Here is a 19,675-nt window from a genome sequence, read left to right as displayed (position 1 = left end):
GCTACCCAGCCCCTCTGCTGGAAGGGCAGTGAGTCCTGCAGGATACCCTATCCTCCTGGGACCCACATATCCCGTGTCTACCCTGAGCCTCATACGCTTCGCTGCCTGGTTCAGAGCTCTCTAAAGCTGAATTCAAGTCAGCCGCAGGCAAGCTCGGGGAGGACCGCCTAAGAGTCCAGGACCCCCACACCCCAGAGCCCTAGGAGCAAAGGGAGCACTGCAGGCCAAGAGGCTCCCCACATGGGGTGGGAGGGGGAGCTGGTCTGGGAGATACTGGTGAGGGGCTCCAGGGCTGCCCTGTGCTGGACTGTGCAGAGGAACCCCTGCTGCAGGGGTGGGTGCCCCGCTGCTAGGCAGCTGCCCCCAGGCCCAGAGGCTTACATGGCACCTGGTCCAGAGGCGGGTGGCAAGTCCTCCTCTCCCCGGTGACGGCTCCGGGGAAAGCGAGTGTCCTTGGAGACCAGCATCACTTGGGAAGCAAGTGACCAAGTATCCCCCGGCCGGTGGGCACGGCCCTCAGGTTGGACGAGGGGCCATTGGGCCGGGTGGCCAGCCGGCATGTCCAGGCCGGCCCGCTTCTGTCGTGCTCTCCCGGTGCGGCCACTTCAGCCAGCCGCTGCCAGGCTGCTCCCTGTGAGCTGGCGGGCTGGCGGGCCGGCTGGCGGGCTAGGCTGTCGGGGTCGTGCCTACTCCTCCCCCCCTCAGGAAGTGATGTCATCCCACTCTCTCCAAGGAGGAGTCAGAGCGCGGATTCTGGGAAGTGGGGAGAAGGATGAAGAGCCCAGAGCCAGAGCCGCGTGGTAGAGTGGCCGGGCAGGGGCGGGGGTCTGGGGCTCCAGCAGGGTGCAACCCTGACAAGCGTCCCTGACTGGCGCTAGCGACCCCCGGACCGAAAAAGCCAGGACACGGTGCGGTGGCAGCCTGGCTGGGGCAGGCCAGAGCTGCCAACAGCTGGTGCTTCAGTCCCCGTCTCTCTACAGCCCCTCCCTGTCTCCAGGTGGCTCTACTGAAAAAATGCTGGGCCCAGGGGGCCCCCTCACGTGACCCAGAGGTCAGGGGGGGGGGAGGTCCCAGCAGGTGCAGCTCTTCCAATCCCTTCTAAACCCTTAATCTGAAGGACCCCTGCGGTGGCGGCTGAAGGGGAGTGCCTTCCTGAGAGAGGCTGGGGGCTGGGGGCTGGGGGCTGGAGGTCCCACCCGGAACATCTTGTCCACAATCCCCTGGATGGGCACCCGCCCCTCATCCCCCAGCCCCTTCACTTCTGGGAGTCCAGACTGGCTAATGCTCCTCAGCCCCACACCTGCAAGCACACACAGCCCCGCCCTCTGCTCCCTGGCGGGAAGGTGGGGAGCGCCTGGCTCCCAGCCCTGCAGACCCAGCTTGAGACGGGTCAAGACGCCCGAGAGATACAGCCAGTGGCAGCCTCTGACCAGGCTCAGGGGGGCGACCAGCCTGAGGCCAGCAGCCGTGGTTAGCGCTGGTGTCCACCTAGATCATGTGACCCCACCGGGTGCCCCACTTCAGGCCTGGGCACCACACCCCGCTCCTCCAGCCCAGCCCCGCAGCCAGCGCACCACTGCAGAATCCTAGGCACAGGCCTGGGTGCCCACACTGCCTGGCTTTGAACCTGGGCCCCACCACCCGCTGATCTGTGCCTCAGTTTCCTTATCTGTAAAATGTCACTCGACCCCGCCTGCTAAAATTCCGGGGAGGACTGCAGGGGACACCGTCTGCAGAGGCCCCAGATGTGCTGGATAACGCCAGGGACGGCCCCATGGACCAGCCACCCCTCCCCCGCCTGGACCAGTAGATGCTCTTGCTGGTCAAAGACAGGTCACGGATGCGTGGGATGGGGGTGACAGGGCCCATGCTGCTGGGTGAGGATGGGCCACTCCATTCCATGAGGACTCATCCATCTCAGGGCTGCTATTTTTAAGGGCCTGAAAGGCGCCCTTTCTCTGAGACCCCAGCCCTTCACAATGGGGGCCTGTTCCCCTGCTGGGATGTGATTTCATCTGGAGGAAATGTGGGGGGGGGGGGAGGCAGGCAGAGGCTACTTCCTGGTCTGGGGCTGCCACAAAGCACCTCCTTTGGCTCTCCTCCCTGGGGCACAGGGTCGACAACCCCCCAACAAATGCATTTGTGGGGCACACGGCCTCCCCCCATCCGGGGGCACCTCCAGGGCAGGCATGGTACCCCCTCTAGCAGGAGGGAACAGGGGCACTGCTGGGGGCTCCCCATATCCCCCAGCTAGACCCCAACTCAGGCAGGTCTGAATGGGGTACCAAGACCTTCCTCACGTGAATAGTTTGACTAGAGGGGTCCTTGGGGGTCCCCTTCTGCCCCCATCCACAAAGCCCCGTTTCCCTGCTGCTGGTTCAGGCCCCTAAGTTAAATGTTAGCCATTTGGGGAGTTCCTCTTTCTAAGGATACAAAAGTCTTTTTTTAAAAAAAATGCACATGCTATCTCCTACTTTAGAAACCTCCCATGGCTCCCCAAACCTGCGGGATAAAGTCCAAGCCCCTCGGGCATGGGCTAAGGGTCTTAGTCTCTGGTTGGCAGGCTGTGCAACCTTGTGTGGTGCCTGGCCCCCTCTGAGTCCCGGGCCAGAAAGATACTCTCCAACCCCTGGGGATTCAGGACACAGTTGGCTACAAGCACTTTGAAACAGCCTCCAGCCAGCCAGCTCCTTCCGGCCAGGGCGGCACCCTATCCCCCTCTCCTGTTGCCCCACCCTCCCTTCCCAGCTCCCCCCAGAACTTGTTGTCTCCCTGAAAACCCCTCACTGGAATATTCCACGCCTTGTGTACTCATCCTTCCAGGCAGAGGCCTACTCATCCTTCCAGGCCAGCCAAGTCATGGCCTCTTTGAACCTGTCCCTGGCAGCACCCACCCCCAACCCCCACTCTTCTCAGGCAGAACAGGCTGCCCCTTATAGGACCCCCAGACAGCTCATCCCAGGGTGGCCCTGGGCACAGGGCTGCAGAGTAGCCTTGCTGATTCCTCAATGCCTATCCCCACTCCGGCTCCACCAGAGCCCCGACGGGCCTGGGTCTTGCAGCGCTGTTTGACGGTGCCCCTGGGTTTGAACACAACTTAGTTCAAACCAGCCCTTCTCCTCCTGAGCCGCTGCGAGCCCCAAACCACCGCTCCATCCCCACGAAGCCACTGCAACAGCTCCCCTCCAGCCACAAGGGCCAGAGACCTCTTCCCACATATGCTTGGCTTTTTTGGGAAATGTCCCACCCCAGTGCCTCCCCTGAGCACCATCTCACAATCTGGGGCTTTGCTTTCTTGGTCTGTAAACCTGGGATGACACCACCCCCTCAGAGGGCCATAGTGGGAACTGCCTGGGGTCACACAGTCTATCCGCGGGGCTGTCATCGTCGAGCTCCTGGGGGGCTCTCTGGGGACTTGTTGGCAAGGTGTTCTGTGACTGGGGGCTGGGGGCTGGCCAGGTGCTGCTGATTCCCACGGCTGGCTCCAGCTGGTGGGAAGGGCTGGACTGAACAGGTTTAAGCCTGGACGGGCTCACCTGCCCTCACCCCAGGCCTTGGGGGTTGCTTGGCTAAAGCACCCCAGGCTGGGCCTCACCCTCTGATCCTAAGGTCCCCTGGGGGGGTGGCCCTGGGAGTAGGTTTTGGGGAGAAGAGCCCCTTCACAGGGGTACTAACCAGCAGGGTGCCGAGAGCCCCCAGCTGAGGGAGGAGGGCACGGCTGCTGTATCTACCCTGCGGATGGCCCAGGGCTGGTGGGAGACGGGAGCGGGGCCAGGTCACTGGAGCCGGGCTGAGCCCAGCCCCCACAGGAGACAGGATGCACGATGCAGGCTGGAAGAAAGGGACAACCAGCAGGTCTGGGCCATGGGTCCCACCATCATGTGAGCACCTCCTGTGCCCTGAGTTCAGGTCACACGAATGACCTTCCACCCTCACGGCCGGGAGGCAGGGAGGCAGGAAGACAAGGGCCCTCAGTCCACAGGCTCTAAAAACAGACTGTGCCTGAGTGCTGGCTCTGGACTGACGGGCTATGTGACCTCGGACAGGTCACTTACCTCTCTGTGCTCCGCTCCTCGTTTCTAAGACAGGCTAAGAACAGTACTTACTCAGAACGGCCACGGGGTTAGAGGAGCTGAGGACAGCAGCGGCCACACAGGAAGTGGCCAGCCAGCGCTCCTCCAGCACGACTACTCCAGAAGGAGGCCCTGGGCTCAGAGGCCACCCCCCCACCTCCTGAGGAGCGGGAGCCCTGTCACCAGAGGCACAGGCCATACCTGCTGCCACCCGACTCACATCCAGCGCAGCAACGTCAGGTAGAAGGAGCTCAGAAACAGCCCTGTCGCCCCCTTCCATGGGCGAGGAAGCAGGTTCGGAAAGGCGCCTGGGGTTCCCGACTTCCCCATACATCCTGCCCTGTGGTGTCGAGACCAGGACACACAGTCCCAGGTTCCCGGAGCTGGCTCCCGCCCTTCTTCCTCACGCACAGCCCACTCCAGCTCCGCACGAGAGAGCTCTCCTTCACGCTCTGACGCGTGACCCTGTCGGAAGCTGGCCAGTCCACGTGAGATCTGTCCCCAAGAAGGCATCACCCACATGTTCCGTTTCAAACAGAGCCGTCCATGGCTGGCTCTCCACCTCCCATGGCAGGGGCCCCACTAGTCTGCCAATCAACAGGCAAAAGACAGGAGATCTCAGACCCAAGCCCACCTGCCTGGGGCCCCTCCAATTACCCCTGCCTGCTGAGGCTGGCAATGGGGCCAGGCCTAGCCACATTCAGAGCTGCCAGGCCTCGACCAAGAGCAGTGTCTCCAGGCCAGAGTGTCACTGTCCCCCTCCCAGACCTCAGTTCCCTCTTCTGGAGAATGAGGAGCCTGGGCTACCAATAGGCAGGGTGTGGTTTTGTACTTAGATTGGTGTTTACTCGGATTTCACAATAAATGGCTGCGTGTGCCTTAGAGGAACCAGGAACAGTGAAGAGGTAGGGTATGAACTTAAGAACAAACCAACTTCAGCACAAAAACTAAGGCAATTAAAACAGAAGGTGGGGGGAATTGGTTGCACACAGGTAAGAAGACATAAAGGGTCTCATAGAAATCATATGTAAAACTAGTACTAGACACCAGCCATGCTTCCCGGTGGCCGAAGAGAAAAAGGAAACTGGGTAGTCTGTAAGGTCTCTTTGAGCTCTGCTGGGTGTGTTGATCCTTGGTTCCCTGAGGGGAGGGCCCAGGACTCCCTCCCTACCCAACAATGAATGGGATTCCCCATTTGAAAGGGCTTTGAAATGGGAAGGTGCTTCCAAATGGGAGAGGGACAGGCACCTGCAGCCTTCAAGGCTCTCTGGGTCCCATTCAGATCATTCCAGAATTGGAGGCTGGAGCTCTTCTAGTCTTGGTGGGGAAGGGTGTCTGACCTGGGGAGGACTGACCTGGTCCTTCCATGCCAGGTGACTGGTGGCCCCGAGAGGCTCCATCCTGGCTGGGACGGGCTCACTAATGGGCCACCGCCTTGCCAAACTGCGCCGGCACCATGGCCCGTGCCCTCTTTAGCAGTGACCAGAGCACGGGCTTCGGTGGTGGTCAGACCCCAACCCTGCCACCTTATCAGCTCTGTGGCTAGTCAGAGAGCTTGTTAACCTTCCTGCTCACTCACGTGGCGTCCTGGAGAGCACCTGCAGAGGGAGGGGGTCGACACACAGTAACCTGGTTCTGATTTCCTGACACTGCAGGCCGGTTCCCATGTATCAGGCTGATGGGGAGGAGACGGCCTACCCGTAACGTGGGGACCCAGTCGGTTCACTTCCTCTAGCATTTGTCAGTAGCCTACCACGTCTTGGGCCTGGCCTAAGCCCTTCGTACCCATAACTCGGTCCTCAGAACAACTCTGGGAGGCGGGTACTGCTGCTACCTGTGGTTTACGGATGAGGTGAAGTGACTTGCCCAGGGTCACACAGCCTAATTCCAGGGCCCATGTCTTAACCATGCCATGCTGCTTCTGGGGAGCAGGCCTCGACTACATGCCCGCTTCTGAACCCACAAGCTGGCTTCAAACCTCCCCCTCACAGAGTGAGGTGGCAGGGCCCTGGAAACCACAGAGCAGTCTCCAGGTCCCTGTGTGGCTGCAGACTCACGGCCCCACCACCGTGTGGGAGAGTGGGTATCGGCCGACCGTGCAGACGTGGCAGCGTGAGCCCAGGGGGCCCCCACGGCCTGTCTGGAGGCAAGCAGGCTGTGGGGCCGGGAGAGAGCACAGTGTGAACGCTGTAAATGTGGCCTCATTCCAGCCTCACCAGGCTGTTACCCCAGCCTCACAGATGAAGAAACCACGGTTTCGGGGACGTGCAACATTTGCCCAAAGATCCCACAGCAAGGAGTTGGGATTTCAAGCAGTCTCCTTGAGTTACTTGAAAGGAAAAAAAAAAAAAAAATCTCCTCCTCCTTCTGTCCGACTTCTTCTTCCCATGCACAGACACCGAGACCTGCACAGTCCTTCCATGCCCCCCATGCCCCTTCTCCAGGCCATGTCTGCGGCCCCACATGGAGGCAGGGCTCTGGAAGGCATGGGAAGGGGGAAGAAGCCAAAGGAGGCGACAGAGAGAAAGCACGCGTGGGCTGGGGGCCGCGTGCGCCACCAGCCTGGGCCCGGGTGTGTGCTACCCAAGTTAGGGGCCCAAAAGCTGTTGCTTTTCACGCCTCAGCTGTGCCCGAGCAGAAGGCAGAGCCGAGCCTGCCCAGGGCTGGGGCTGGGTTTCAGCACACGATGGGTCCTGGGACTAACACGGCAGCGTGCCTGGTGTGGTGGGGAGCAGGAGGGGCACGCCCCTGCCCCGTCCCTTCTGTCCCCAGAGTCTTTGACTAACAAACACCTCCCCGTCCCTCCCCACCAGGATGGCCTCCTCTGCGGGTGCATGCGACTGTTCTGTCACCTGAGGGGAGACGGAGCCTCAGGAAGATTACATAATCCATGGAGCCGGGGGGCCGGGGGCCAAGTAAGGCTTTGAGGCCACATCCACCTGCTTGCCGACCAGAGCCCTTCCCACGGAGACGCGGCTGGGGCTGGGGCTGGGCCCAGAAGCGGCCCCGACAAGTATTTGAACACTTGCTTGTTTGTCTTAAAGATTTATTTATTTCACAGAGAGAGAGAGCATGTGAGTGGTGGAGGTGGCCAGGAGGGAGAGCAGAGGCTCTGAAGCAGACGCCCGGCTGAGCGAGGATCCCGAGATCACGACCTGAGCCGAAACCAAGAGCTGGACACTTAACTGACTGAGTCACCCACGCGCGCCAACACCTGTTTATTTTATTTTATTTTTTAACCTTATATAGCACTTGATTCGTGCCAGATAGGACAGCAAGTTCACAAATACTACAAATACTGCCTCCTTTAAAGGCTCTTTCTAACACGCCCATGAGGGAAGTGCTCGTCTTACCCCATTTTAAGGATGAGGGAGCCGAGGCCCAGAGAAGTTAAGCAACTTGCCCAAGGTCACTCAGGAAGCGGCCAAGCCAGGCCGGGAAGCTGCAGGCGGTGCTCCCAGGCCTCTTGAGGAGCCCCCTCTGGGCTCCATTTATCACAGAGGCTCCAGCTCTCATCCTGACGCTAATTATTTTCCGCTCTTCTGCAACAAACAGGACTTGCCATCTGCCACCGGTCCTGTCACTGACACCAGCCGGCTCCCTGGGAATCAATTGGGGCCTTTGGTCTCCTGCTAGTTGCTCAGGGAGGGAACTAGCTGCTGAGGAATGAGGAGGGAGGGCCCGGGTCCTCCTCTCACCCCACGGTCCTCTCCATGCTCCTCCTTCCTAGAGGTGAAGCCAGGGCCCAAAGGACCCGTTTCCAGTAGTGAAAGGGGTCCTCCGGGTTCTGGCCAGGCCGGGTTCTGTTTCTCAGTTCTTCTTCAGGCTATTTATTTTACTGAAATTAGGAAAGGGCCCTTGTCCCACACTCATTCTTATGCCTGGCACAAAGGTACCCTGGAGGGGCCCAGGTTGCACCTTCTGATGGCGCTGCCTGGCTGTCTCCAAGCCCCGGGCCAGTTCCTCCTGGGAACTGGGGTGTCTGGGCTGCGGGGTGGCTCACGCTGGCAGGCTTCGGCCCCGGGCTTGTTTCCACCCAGTGGGAGGCCTTTCCCAACTGCCCCGTGGTCCTCCCGCATGCTGGAACACGCCTTTTCCCGGCTTCCCTGGAGCCCTCCCTCCCTCCAATGCTTGGACCTGGAGGGTGATAGTCCCCCAACGAGCCCACGGCTGCCTTCCCTCCAGCCCTGCAGTGAATCCTAATTCCATCCCTTCCAGGTGTCTGTGACCGTCACTTCTCTGAGCCTCAGACTTCTCATCTGCAGAACGGATGGTGCAGGTGGCCTGCTTCGGAGCGGGTCGCAAGGAGGAAGGGACGGAGTACACACAAAGCACTCGCTCATAGACAGTACCAGTCGCCATCGTGTCCTCTATCCATCATGTCTCCTGAGTGCTCAGACCTTTTCCTCCCTGCACTGAGCCCCTACCCCTTGAGGTGGGGCAGAGGCGCTAATTTCTCTGCCATCTAAGACGACCCCCCTAAAAAGAGGGGGCCCAGCTCTATCCCTGGCTACCAGGCTGACCCACATCTCCCTCACCCTTGCCAGCCTCCGTGTTGCCCTGGTCTCCCTCTCCTGGGACCTCCACCTGCTCCCCCTGAGGCTTCCCTGGCCCCGCCTCCTTTAGCCGGAAACGAGCCTGGGAGGTGGGACTCTCCATCCCATCAGCTTGTACCACGGGGCTGAGCCAAGGATGTGCTTGTGTGCTCTTGCTAGAACTCCCTGCATCTCTGTGCGGTTTCAGGACGTCCCACTGCTCAAACTCAGGACACCCCAAGGGGCAGAGGCCCACTCTTCATGGCCCCCTGCTCAGTGCAGCATCCTACTCGGCCACCCCCTACCCCTCCCTGTCTGGTCTCCCGCAGGGCCTGCGTGAAAGCCCCTTGCTGGGAGCCCCCCGCCCCCCACGGTACCCTCTACCAGACAGTTCAAAGCAATGCCCAGGTCTGGCTTCTCAGAGCTTCCCAGAGAGGAGATTCCCTGTCCCGGGTGCTGGCAACACCTCTGAGAGGAATTAGCACCTTCTGATTCATTAGAGGTCCCCTCGTGAGGCTGCTAATGAGACTGCTCAGTGGGCCACACCCAGCCCGACAGCTCGCCCCACACCCAGCGAACCCCAAGTGGCACCGTCCTGTTGCGCCTCCTCAGGCTGTGCGCTGGGTCTTAGGGTTGGGGCTGCACTGGGGACAAGGCCTCCCAGAGTCTGCATGGGCCATGGGTCCACGCCGGGGCCGCCTCTGTGGGCAGCATGGCCATCTAGGGCACAGGACAGCCATCTGGGCGATTGGGTTTCACTTCTACCATTCCCTGGGCATCAAGGAAGCAGGCAGGCATCGAGTGACAACGTAATACTAGCTCCTTCCCGGGGGAGGATATCTGCAGGGTTCCCGTATGTGACAGCAAGAGCCAACGTCTTCTGCCCCAAAGAACCTGGATGGCAGGGACGGGGTGGGGGGGGCTTTCAACAGCATAGAGGCCCAGGCCTGGGCCCCGCCCCTAGGGGCCCTCCACTCCTGTGTCCAATGAAGGGATGTCCATACTATTCCAAGTGGGGCTCTAGAAACCCTCAGGGACCCCCAGATAAGGGGAAGTGGCCAAATAGGCAGGGCTGGGGCTTCCTGGGGCTGGCGTGCTGTGTCAGTCGGAGTTGATGTTAGCTGCTTTACATGTGGGGGTTCCCTGTAACATTTTATTGGAACAAAACAGTCTCGGTGCTTAAAAACATTCGAGAGGCAATGGACAGGATGACCTCTCAGGTCCTCTCTGGCCTTGACTTTTGGAATTCTACCTGGTTGGGGTGTAGAACGCCAAGGAGAGGGTCTTGGGGCTCCAGGCAGGAGCCCAAACGAGAGTCCGCTTGGCCTGAGCCCTGAGAGCAAAAGGGGGTGTCACAGGAAACACGGCAGCAGGAGCTCTGACTGGGACCTGCAGCTGACTAGCTCCCTGGCAGACACCCCTCCCCGCTCCCATGGCATGACAGAGCTAGACCCAAGCCCCAGCTACTTCCAGGGCCTCCAGGAAGGGGCAGGGGCTCAGAAGGTCCTCTGCCCCTGGATGGAGGGCAGGGCGAGACGTGCTTTTGTCCTCCACTCACTCAGATGTCCACTGAGCTGTGACCTTCAGGGACCACTTGCCAGGACAAATCAACTACAAAGCCTCTGCTTCCTCCTTTGTAAACGGGGACGGTGCTCACAGTGCCTCCCCAGGGCTGCTGTGAGGACACAGCTGGGCAGTGCTGAGAGCAGGGGCCGTCCCAGAGGAGGTGCTTGCTGGAATTAGCTACAGTTAACAGTTTTAATGAAATCAACCCCCTACTCAAAAGCATCTTATGGCTCTGAAATGCCCTTTAAATAAGATTAAAGCTGCCACCACTGACTGTAAAGCTCCAACCGCCCCCCCCAGGCCCCCCCAACCCCTGTCCCCGCCCGTCTCTGCCCATCGGACAAGCCCATTTCCTGCTCCTGACTCTGTCTCTCATCCGCTGGGAACAGAGCAAGCCCAGGGGTTTCCTCCCCTCCAGCTGGCCCCCCTCAGTTCAGGGGCCCCTCCCTAGGCAAGCTCAGGGCCCTTGCCCTGCTTGATCAGCCCACGACAGGGCTGGGGAGCCCAGGCCCCCATTCCTGCGGACTCCTGGTCTTGTCTGCAGCACCTTCTCCTTCATGCCCGGGCTCCCTGGGAGAAACCGCAGCAGCCCCTGCCTCTCCCCCGGCCTGGGGGGATGGGCCTGGAAGCTGCAGGCAACAGTCTGGAAATGGGGAAAGCCTGGGAGAGGAGCCCAGGCCCCCACTACGGGGGTGACCGCATCAGGCAGCTGAGAAGCATCAGCCTTCTTCTGTCTGCTCACCCCTGGGCAGGACCAGAGCACCCGCTTTGTACGTGGGTAGGTAAAGGCTCCAAGAGAGCGGGGCCTGGCTGGCTTGACCCAGGACTCCAGAGTTTGGCGTCACTTTCTTTCCCAGAGGACTCACCCTCAGGGCCTGGGGCCTGAACGTTGTCACACTGTCACTTCGGTGGCCTCTGCTTCCTGGCCTGCTCCCTGGGTGTGGCAGGAGGGGGAGCTGGGGCTGTGTGCCCTGCACAGAGCTGGGGACCCCGGGCTAGGACCGCTGCCCTTCTAGCCTGCTTCACAAGGACACAGCAGGGAGGTAATAGGCATCGGGCAGGGCCTCTTCCCAGCCAGCGTGGGGCAGGTATCCACCGCCCCCTGACCTGCCTGCTACCGGGAGAGATGAGGCAGGCCTTTCACTGACCCCTGCTGGCTCCAGGAAGGTCAGCAAAGCCGCTGGGGGCTCCAAGGATGAACTTCTCAACAAGGAGCTGACAGCACAGAGAGAGAAGAGCAGGGCCAGGCGCTGAGTGCTAACAGGAGGCCCACCTGGGACCGTGGAGACCGACAAGGTCCTGACCAGACAGGCAGAGGCCGGGGCTCCTGCCGGGCAGAAAGTGGCACCGCATCTCCTCCAGGGCTTGGGGATGCAGGGTGACCGTGTCTGCGCTCGCAGGAGGCCCAGCCCTTCACTGCTCGTCCCAGAAAGGCTCCGGCGTGGGGGGTGGGCAGTGAGGGACTCAGGGAGAGCTAGGGGACCTGAAGGGGGGTGGCCCGCGTCCCTGCTCCAGCTGACTTCCCCACCCTTGGTGGCCACGGGCTGCTATAAATATCATTCCTGCCTCTGGATGTTGCAGGAGATGACCTAGAATCGTGGGCTCTGGGGCCTCCCGGGCACCCCCTCCCTGCCAGTTAGACCGAGCCTGTCTGACTAGAAAATCCTTGCAGCCTGGGAGCCGGCCGACATGAAGCAGGGCCCTGGCCAGGAACAGGAAAGCCCCAACACTGAGGGAGACAGCTGTGGCTTCCGGGCCCAAGCCTCCCATGGCAAGTGAGGGACACCAGGTCCCAGCAGACCAAAGTCTCGGCCAGCCGGCAAAGGAGATGCGGTGCTCCAGGCTGCCGACTCAGCCCCAAGGCCACCCGCCTCTGGCCTCAAGCTCAGGAGAGAAGGTTCCCAAACCACCTGACCCTGGGGCCCCTCCCCCACTTGATGGTCCCACTATGACGCCGAGACTCCACTTGGTTTCTGACTCCTCGTCACACTGGAAGCCTCCTGGAGTAGCCCTCGTAGTGCTTTACTAGAAAGTGTGGCCCTTGTTCATTCTTCCAGCCGCTGGCATGAGAGAGCCCTCTTCTCCGTGACAGAGAAGGCCCAGGCCCCAAGCCCCTGGCTTGCCCACCCCAGAAGCACAGGACAGGAGGTGGCCCCAGGTCCAGCAGCTAGGAGAACCCCCAACCCTCCCACACGGCCAGGGTTTGGTTCCAGGCTCCCTGGCTCGGGGCAGGGAGGATGAAAGAGGAAGAAGGAGCAGGAGGAGCTCCAGGGGTGGGCTCCGGGCAGCGCCAACACAGGGGACAGCTAGTTAAAATGAAATGCGTGCGTGCGGCGGGTCCCCATCCACCCAGCGAGTCATCGGAGTACCTGCCACACGGCGGGGCTGACGTGGGGCCAGGCTTCTCAGAGCCCATGGGCCAGAAAAAAATAAAGACCTGAAGCTAATCTTTATATACAGCCGGGGAAAATTCCATGACGCGTGCTCCTAGGGGGCGACCCATCAGAGCCTGAGTGAGGAGGCGAGGACCAGCTGCCTTAAGAACTGGGAGCAGGGGCTGAGGTCTGCAGGACAAGCCAGAGGGAAGAGGCCACAAGGAGAGAGCGACCCAGGGGACGCCCCTCAGCAGGAGGGCCCATTCAGGAGGACCTGGAAGGACTAAGCAGAGACCAGATGAACGGGACAGAAGCAAAAAGGAGGCCCGAGGTGGAAAGGCCAGTGGGCCTAGTGGGTCTGAGCTTTATTTAGAGAACAGCAGGCAAACACGGGCCATAGCAGGCGTGGGGCTGGAGAGAAGTGGGGGCCCGCACTGAGGTCCAGCAGGCAGTGGTGACAGATGGGACGGGGCAGCAAGGGAGAGGGTGCTGTCAAGGACGCCCCAGCCAGATGGTCCATGTAACTGGACAAACACCAGGTGACCCTGACTCCAGGGGCCCCTCTCGGCCTGCAGACAGGGAAGGATGGATGGCACTCTGGCTTTCCCGGACTCCGGAGGAGCACCATTCGAACTCAGGCCTGGGGCAGCCCTCCGCACCCCAACATCTATGTCCTCTCCTGGACTTCCAGTTCAGCCTGGTCTAACCCTCAGGTGGGCGGCAGGCCCAGGTGCCCGCCAGCCCGCACCTGCTCAAAGGGGGGTCGTCAGCTCTGCTCCCACTGCTCAGGGGGCAGGTACTGAGCTAGAGTTTGGAGGCATTTCCCCCGAACCTTCAACTCCTTACTGCTCCTGCCACCGGTCTCTGACCACAAACACGACCACGGGGAGAGGGGCCGTCACCCAGGTGGGGGACCATGGCAGAGCTGATGCCAAGCCCACATAAAGAGGGGAAACAGAGGCTCGGAGAGAGGATAACCGCCACCATTTCCAGTCTCCCCACTCAGGAAATGAAGACAGGGATTCTCCCGTGGGCCTGCCGGCCCTCCCCTCTTCCCAGGCCGCCTTTGCAGATCACCCCCCAGCGATCGGGCCTTCTCTCTGCCCCTCCCACAGCCAAGTGCACCGTGTCTCAACAACCAGGCCCTCAGGCCTCCCCTTGCCTGGACATCCCCCCTGCCCCCTGCCATGTCTGTGTGGCTGGCTCTGTCCTGTCACTCAGTTCTTAGCTCAAACCTCGTTCCTCTGCCCTGGCTCAGGTGTGCCCATCCCTGCCCCTCTCTATCACCTCCTGCATTTTGCTCTGGACACTCACCAGCATCCAGCACTCGGGTTTACAGTCTGTCAGCCTCTTTACTACCTGCCCCCACCACAGGTGTGGCTCCCAGGGCAGAGGACCTGCAGGAGGCAGGACCCTCCCGCCCCCCCACCCCCGAGTCCCTGCTGCTGGAAGAGGAGGAGCTGAGCAGAGCCCAGGCGGGAACCCAGGGCTCCTGCTTTCCAGCCCCAGGCCCGCTCCACCCCATCCACTGGCCCCGTCTGCGGGAATCAAGCTCCATCCCAAACGGCCCTCCAGCAGCAGCAGGTGGGCCCGGGCCTCCCTGGCAGCCAACGACCACGCCGTGGGTGAGACAGGGGAGAAAGGTACCATCTTCACTTTGCGGATGCAGAAAACTGGCAAGAAGCGGGTGTTGGGTGGTATCCTCAGGGGACACAGAGAGCGCAGCAGAGCAATGACCAGGGTCTGCCCTGTGAGGGGCCCCTCTGTATGGGGCCCAATTCCTCACAGCACACGGCGGGGAGGAAGGTGGCACCTCCACGGGTGCTCAAGCCGTCTCCCAGCGCCAGACTTCCCCGTGGGACCCTTGTGGCCTACAGCCCAGGAACCAGCCTGCCTGTTGTCAGCCAGAAGGAAAGGGAGGCTCTGGCTTCCCCTCTAAGAGCCTCAGCATCTTCATCCAAAAACAAGGTGAGTGACAGGGGCATTTCCACTCTCCCCAGGACTTGCCTGGGGACGCAGCCCCTCGGAAGACTCAGACGTACTGGAGCCCCTCACGGCGCCCCGGGAGGGAGACGGGCCAGAACGGCCACACTACAGCCCAGCGGTTTCAGCGTACCAGCCTGGGAGGTCAGCCAGAACGAAGTGCAAACCCTAACCAGTTGCTGACTTGCCCGTGACCGAGCGACCGCAGGAAGTCTCTCTGCCTGGGTTCCTCTCCAGACAACGCAGACAAGAGTGGGGCTGCCTCCCGGGCCACCGGGGGAGCAGATAAAGGTAAAGGCCCTTGGTAAAGGGCCTGCCCTATTGGTCCTCATCCTGCTTCCCTCCCTATGACCCTTGTCTGCTCTCTGCCCACTTCTTCGGAGTGTGAGAGCAAGCAGGACATAGCGGGAGCTTCCTGGAAGGAAAACTCTAGGAAAAGCCTCGGCAATGGGATGACCTCCCTTAAAGACAGAGCCCTGCGCCTCTACATCCCTGCCCCCAGGGACCTTATGCCAGATTCTCTCCTCCTGGCTCACACAGGCACAACCCCAGAAGGACCAGAGGCAGGGGCAGCCTGGATGGTGAGGGGGCTGGTTTCTTGGTCCATGGCCCCCTGGGCCAGCTCGGCCACCCCCCTCTGCCCAGAACCTCCTTCCACCTCTTCCAGGCCTCGGGAGGATGCATGAGATCACGTCTGGGAAGTGCTCAGAGCTCCCCAGAGAGAAAAGAACAGAGGGATCCAAGGTGGGATTAATTATGTATCAATGTGCTCATTTATTAACACTTCGATTTACTGCAAGGGCCAGAGACAAGCGTGGAGACTGCAAGGGCCAGAGACAAGCGTGGAGCCTGGTGTCCGAGAACCCAGGCTTGGTCCTGGGCCCAACCATGAGTACATGTGGGCAAGTCGCCACCCCTTGGACCCCGGTTCCTGCGAAAGGGGGATCAGTAATGTCTAAGCGATGTGGGGTAAAGTACGACACAGACGGGGTTTCCTTCCCTGGGAACGGGGTCGCCAGGTACGGGACCCACAGAGTCGCCGGGAGGAGCGACGGTCAGGTGCGCGGCATGACACACTTCAGGGGTTGTTACTGTTGTCGCAGGAACAGCATGTGGTGTATGAGGACTGTCCGTCCTGGGGCAGCACCACCCCTGTCCTGCTGAAGGGAAGGCTATGCAGGGCCTGGCGGATACGGTGACTTAAACAAGTCATAGCCCTTGCTCCGCGTCGGTCATCCTCCCCAGCGCAGAGGCAGCAGTAGAAGGCCCTGGGCTCCCCACAGCTGGGAGCCGCACGCACTCGGCCGGCTCCCCAAGGGCCAGGATGGGCGTGACCAGGCAACCTCTGGCCAGCAAGCTGTGCCCACCTAGGAAGGCTGTCCCCAGGCCTGAGTGATGACACCCGCTGGGCCGCTCTCTGTTTACGGAGCTTTTTACCCATGGAGGGGGCCGCGCAGCCTCTTGGTGACAGCCTGCTTGCGCGCACAACGCATCTGATGGGTGTCAAGTGGTGGGGAGACCACGGGCCAGAGCAGTGTGTCTGCTAAATGCCACTGCACAAAGCAGGTGCCCCATGGCAGGCCGAGGTTCCGCACCCCTGCAGGACCAGAGCCCCTCCGTAGGCTGGCTGCACACAGGACTGCCGGGAGGGAGGTGCCAGCCTCCTACCCAGCTAAGGCCAGTCTCTCCCTGGGGCCCCAGCTGCAGTGATGAAAGGGCCTCTTTCCTGGGATGCCAGACCCCCCCTGCCTCAGTCTACCTAATCTATTCCCATCGGCCGCAAGGATCAGGCCCGTGGCCTCAAGGAGGCAGCAGCACATCCCGTGGGCAGTGACTGCCCACAGAGCAGAAAGCTCAGTCAGAGCCGAGAGACAATGCTGGAAGCCTGATGTCAAGAGGGCAGGCAGAGAGGCAGGCCAGGGCCCAGGAAGAAATGGTCAAGTTTCTGGGGCTGATTCATCTGAGAAGGGGTAAAGGGCAGGGCAGGGCAGGGATTGGCTGAGTCCAGGCAAGCTCTCCTCCCGGGGAGGAAGGGCGGGGACCGCTGAGCAGGAGCAGCTCCAGGAAGGAAGGGGGGCAGATGGCCCGTGCAGGATACTCCTGGCCTGGGCCCCATGTTCCTGCCCCAGGCACACAAAAGTCCCATTGACGCCACCCCTCGCCCCCACACTCTGAGGCCAGTGCCCCACATAAGGGCTCTGGGGACCTCTTCTGCTCCTTGCTGCCTGTCCAGCTGCCACTGCTGTCCTGGCACGACAGGCACGCCAGGCCTGGCCCGGCCAAGTCACACGCTCCGCGCGGGCGAGGCCAGGCCTGGCTGGGGCAGTAGCGGGCCCAGAGGGCGCGGCTTCTACGGACAGGGCGGCCCTCCTGGGTCATGCAGAAAAGCCGGGAGCCCAGAAGTGGCGGACCACCTGCCTGCCACTCTCTCCCAGCCTCACTCCACCCCATCCTCCTGGAGGGCAAAGCCCTGGACAAACAGGGAGCAGGTGTAACTGACACAGCAGGTGCAGGGCTGGGCAAAGCAAACACCGCAGGCCCCCGATCTGCCAGGCCTGCAGCCCAACGGGATGGCCCCCACTGCTGCTCAGGCCCCCAGGGAGAAACCCGAGTGTGAGGGGAGGGGGGGTGGCAGCAGAGGCCAACGGGCAGGGCACAAGTCCGCAGGAAACTGGGCTTACCACGCTTGGCCACCAATCCCCAAGTACCGTGAGCCTTCTCTAGGGGAAAGGGACCATCCCCCAGAAGGACGTGTGCTGGGGAGGGTCAGGCTGGCCTGGGCCTGGAGCCTCTGCTTGGCCACAGCCTGGCTGGGGGACTCGGAACAAGTCTCAGGACCTCGGGCCGAGCAGCGCCCGCCCGAGCAGCCCTCGGGAAGGGCAAATGGGACGAGGCCCATGAGGGAAACATGTTGAGCACAGTTTGGCACAGATGAGGGTCTCAACACAGGGAGGTTGTGCCCAGAGCCCCACGGGTGTAGGGTAGAGCCAGGGCAGGTCCCAGAACAGGGGGCGGCACTCTGGAAGCCGGGGCAGCTCAGCCTCCAAGGGCATACCCACTCAGCCACTCTGTGATCCCCTGGCCTCAGCCTCCAAGGCAGACTTGTCCAGGGGTGACTGTTCCAGCAGCATGCGGCTGCTCCCACAGGCCCCCACTCAGCACGGCCGCAAGCCAGGTCCCAGAGTCCCTGCACCACCCCTGATCCCCGTACAGGGCTCCCTACCCAACAAGCAGCTGGGGGAGAGAGGTTTCCCCTTGCAGACCCCACCCTGGGGCTGAATGGCCCCTGCTGAGGAGGCAGCTCACCCTTCCTCTGCTCAGCCTTTTGCCACAGCCAAGCATTCTGCGGGCTCAGAGCTCGTTATGCTTCTGTGCCTTTGCACAGAATCCCCTTTCTAATACTGCTCGCCTGGGAACTCCTCAGCCTTTCAGGGCTTAGCCCAAACACCACAGCCTCTATGAAGCCTCCAGAAGCCTATGACGTCCAGAGCAGACCTGATCCGTGTCCCTGCATTCCTCCTGTGAGCACCCTGGGTCCTCACTATGCTGGGAGCTCCCGGAGGGCAGGACTGCACCCTCCGCCTGTGTCCTCGGCACCTGGCTCAGGGCCTGGTGCTCAGCAGCTGCCTGAGACGTCAGGCCAGACCCCGGGCCCCCGCTCCCTCTCTCCTCTGAGATCCTGCTGCTGCCCATTGGGCCAAAGGGACTCAGCACACGTGAAATAGGGCAAGCCTGGCTTCCCTGACAAGCCAGTGCGGACTTATGATCTCCTCTCCTTTGGAGACTGTCCGTGATCTGAGCACCCACAGTCATAGGCGGCTCCGGGGACTTGCGGGCTGCCTCCCCAACTTGGAGAGCAGACACCAAAGTTAACAGGCAGGGTGAGCAAAGGGAAGGGAAATGCAACCGGCATTGCAGGGAGAAGGGGAGTTGCGGCTGCCATCTGCTGTGAACAAGATGTTTGGGGACACGCACTCCTCAGTTCTGAGGTCTCCCCGCCAACTCATGAAGGGTGGGCCGCCCCTCTGCAGATGGGAGCCGGTGGCTTGGCCAAGCCCAAAAGGTGCCAGGGCCCCCCTCCTGCCCACCCGGAGCCCCCGGCTGCCCCCCCCCACCTCTTGCCACTTACTTAATCTGACCACGGGGCAAAGAAGTCAGCCCAGGACACAAGCCATGCTGCCTCCTCCAGGGAGCCTCCCCTGCAGGCTCTAGGGAGGCGACTCCACAATAATGGTGATGACAAGAGTACAATTCCAGCCCAACTACCTGTCTGCAGGACCTCGGGGCCATCAGCTCACTTGTCTCATCACCCCAGAGAAGAAGAAGAAGGAGAAGGAGACAAAGAGTCCAAGGGGCCGCGGTGGAAGTGGGGGTATCCCTGTCTTGCCCCTCACTGTGTAAGTACCTGGCTATCTAGGTGCCAGGAGGTCCTGGGGCCCTCCCTGGTTCTCTAATGCTGGGGGCTTAGTAAATGACAGGAGAACATCTGCGATGAAGGAACCTTCTGAGCCCAAGTCACATACAATCATTTTAGGAAGGAAGGTGGGGGCCAAGGACGCAGATCCCCTGCCCCAGGCAACACAGAGGTCAGCCACAGGCCAGGAGCACAACCTGGAACCCTGCCCCGCTGCCCAGTTCCCGGGTCCTTAGCAGGCTCCAGGGCAGGGCTTTCCTGTGTCCTTCAGAGAATGCTGCCGTTACAGGGCTGGGCTTGCCTTCAGGGCCCGCAGCGGTTCAGGCCTGGCCTCCCCTGCACTCTGCCTGTCCACGCCACAGCCAGTCAGACTCACTGCAGCCCTGCCCTCTTGGGTGCACCCCTAGGAGGCTGTCACTCAGGAGGCTGGGCTCACAGGCCACATTCCTTCCCTGGGCCACCCTGCCCTGTGACTGCTCATGGAGGGATTAGTGTGGCCAAAGGGGCCGGACGTGCCTGCAGGGGTTTAAGTGGCCTGTTCATCAGACACACTGGGGCTGCCCTGTGGCACCTGGCCAGCAGAAATGGCTCAACTTCTCACCAGGCCAGGCAGTGAGAAGGGAGCTGAGGAGTCCATCCACAGGGACTGAGCTGTGCCAGGGACCCAAATGATACCCACTGAACCTCAGCCCTGGCAGCTCAGCCCCCGCGGGACCAGCCCGGAGAGGT

General features: G+C 61.4%; 1 protein-coding gene across 2 annotated transcripts in view; it reads right to left on the bottom strand.

The window, feature by feature from the left end:
• The window catches only part of DAGLA (diacylglycerol lipase alpha), a 61,231-nt gene that overhangs the window by 25,760 nt on the left and 15,796 nt on the right, over window positions 1-19,675 (bottom strand). The window lies entirely within an intron of this gene.

This window comes from Neovison vison, chromosome 7 (assembly GCF_020171115.1).
Source record: "Neovison vison isolate M4711 chromosome 7, ASM_NN_V1, whole genome shotgun sequence".
Taxonomy (NCBI): domain Eukaryota; kingdom Metazoa; phylum Chordata; class Mammalia; order Carnivora; family Mustelidae; genus Neogale; species Neogale vison.
Note: the sequence above shows the minus strand (reverse complement) of the source record. Positions and strands in the feature narration are given on the sequence as shown.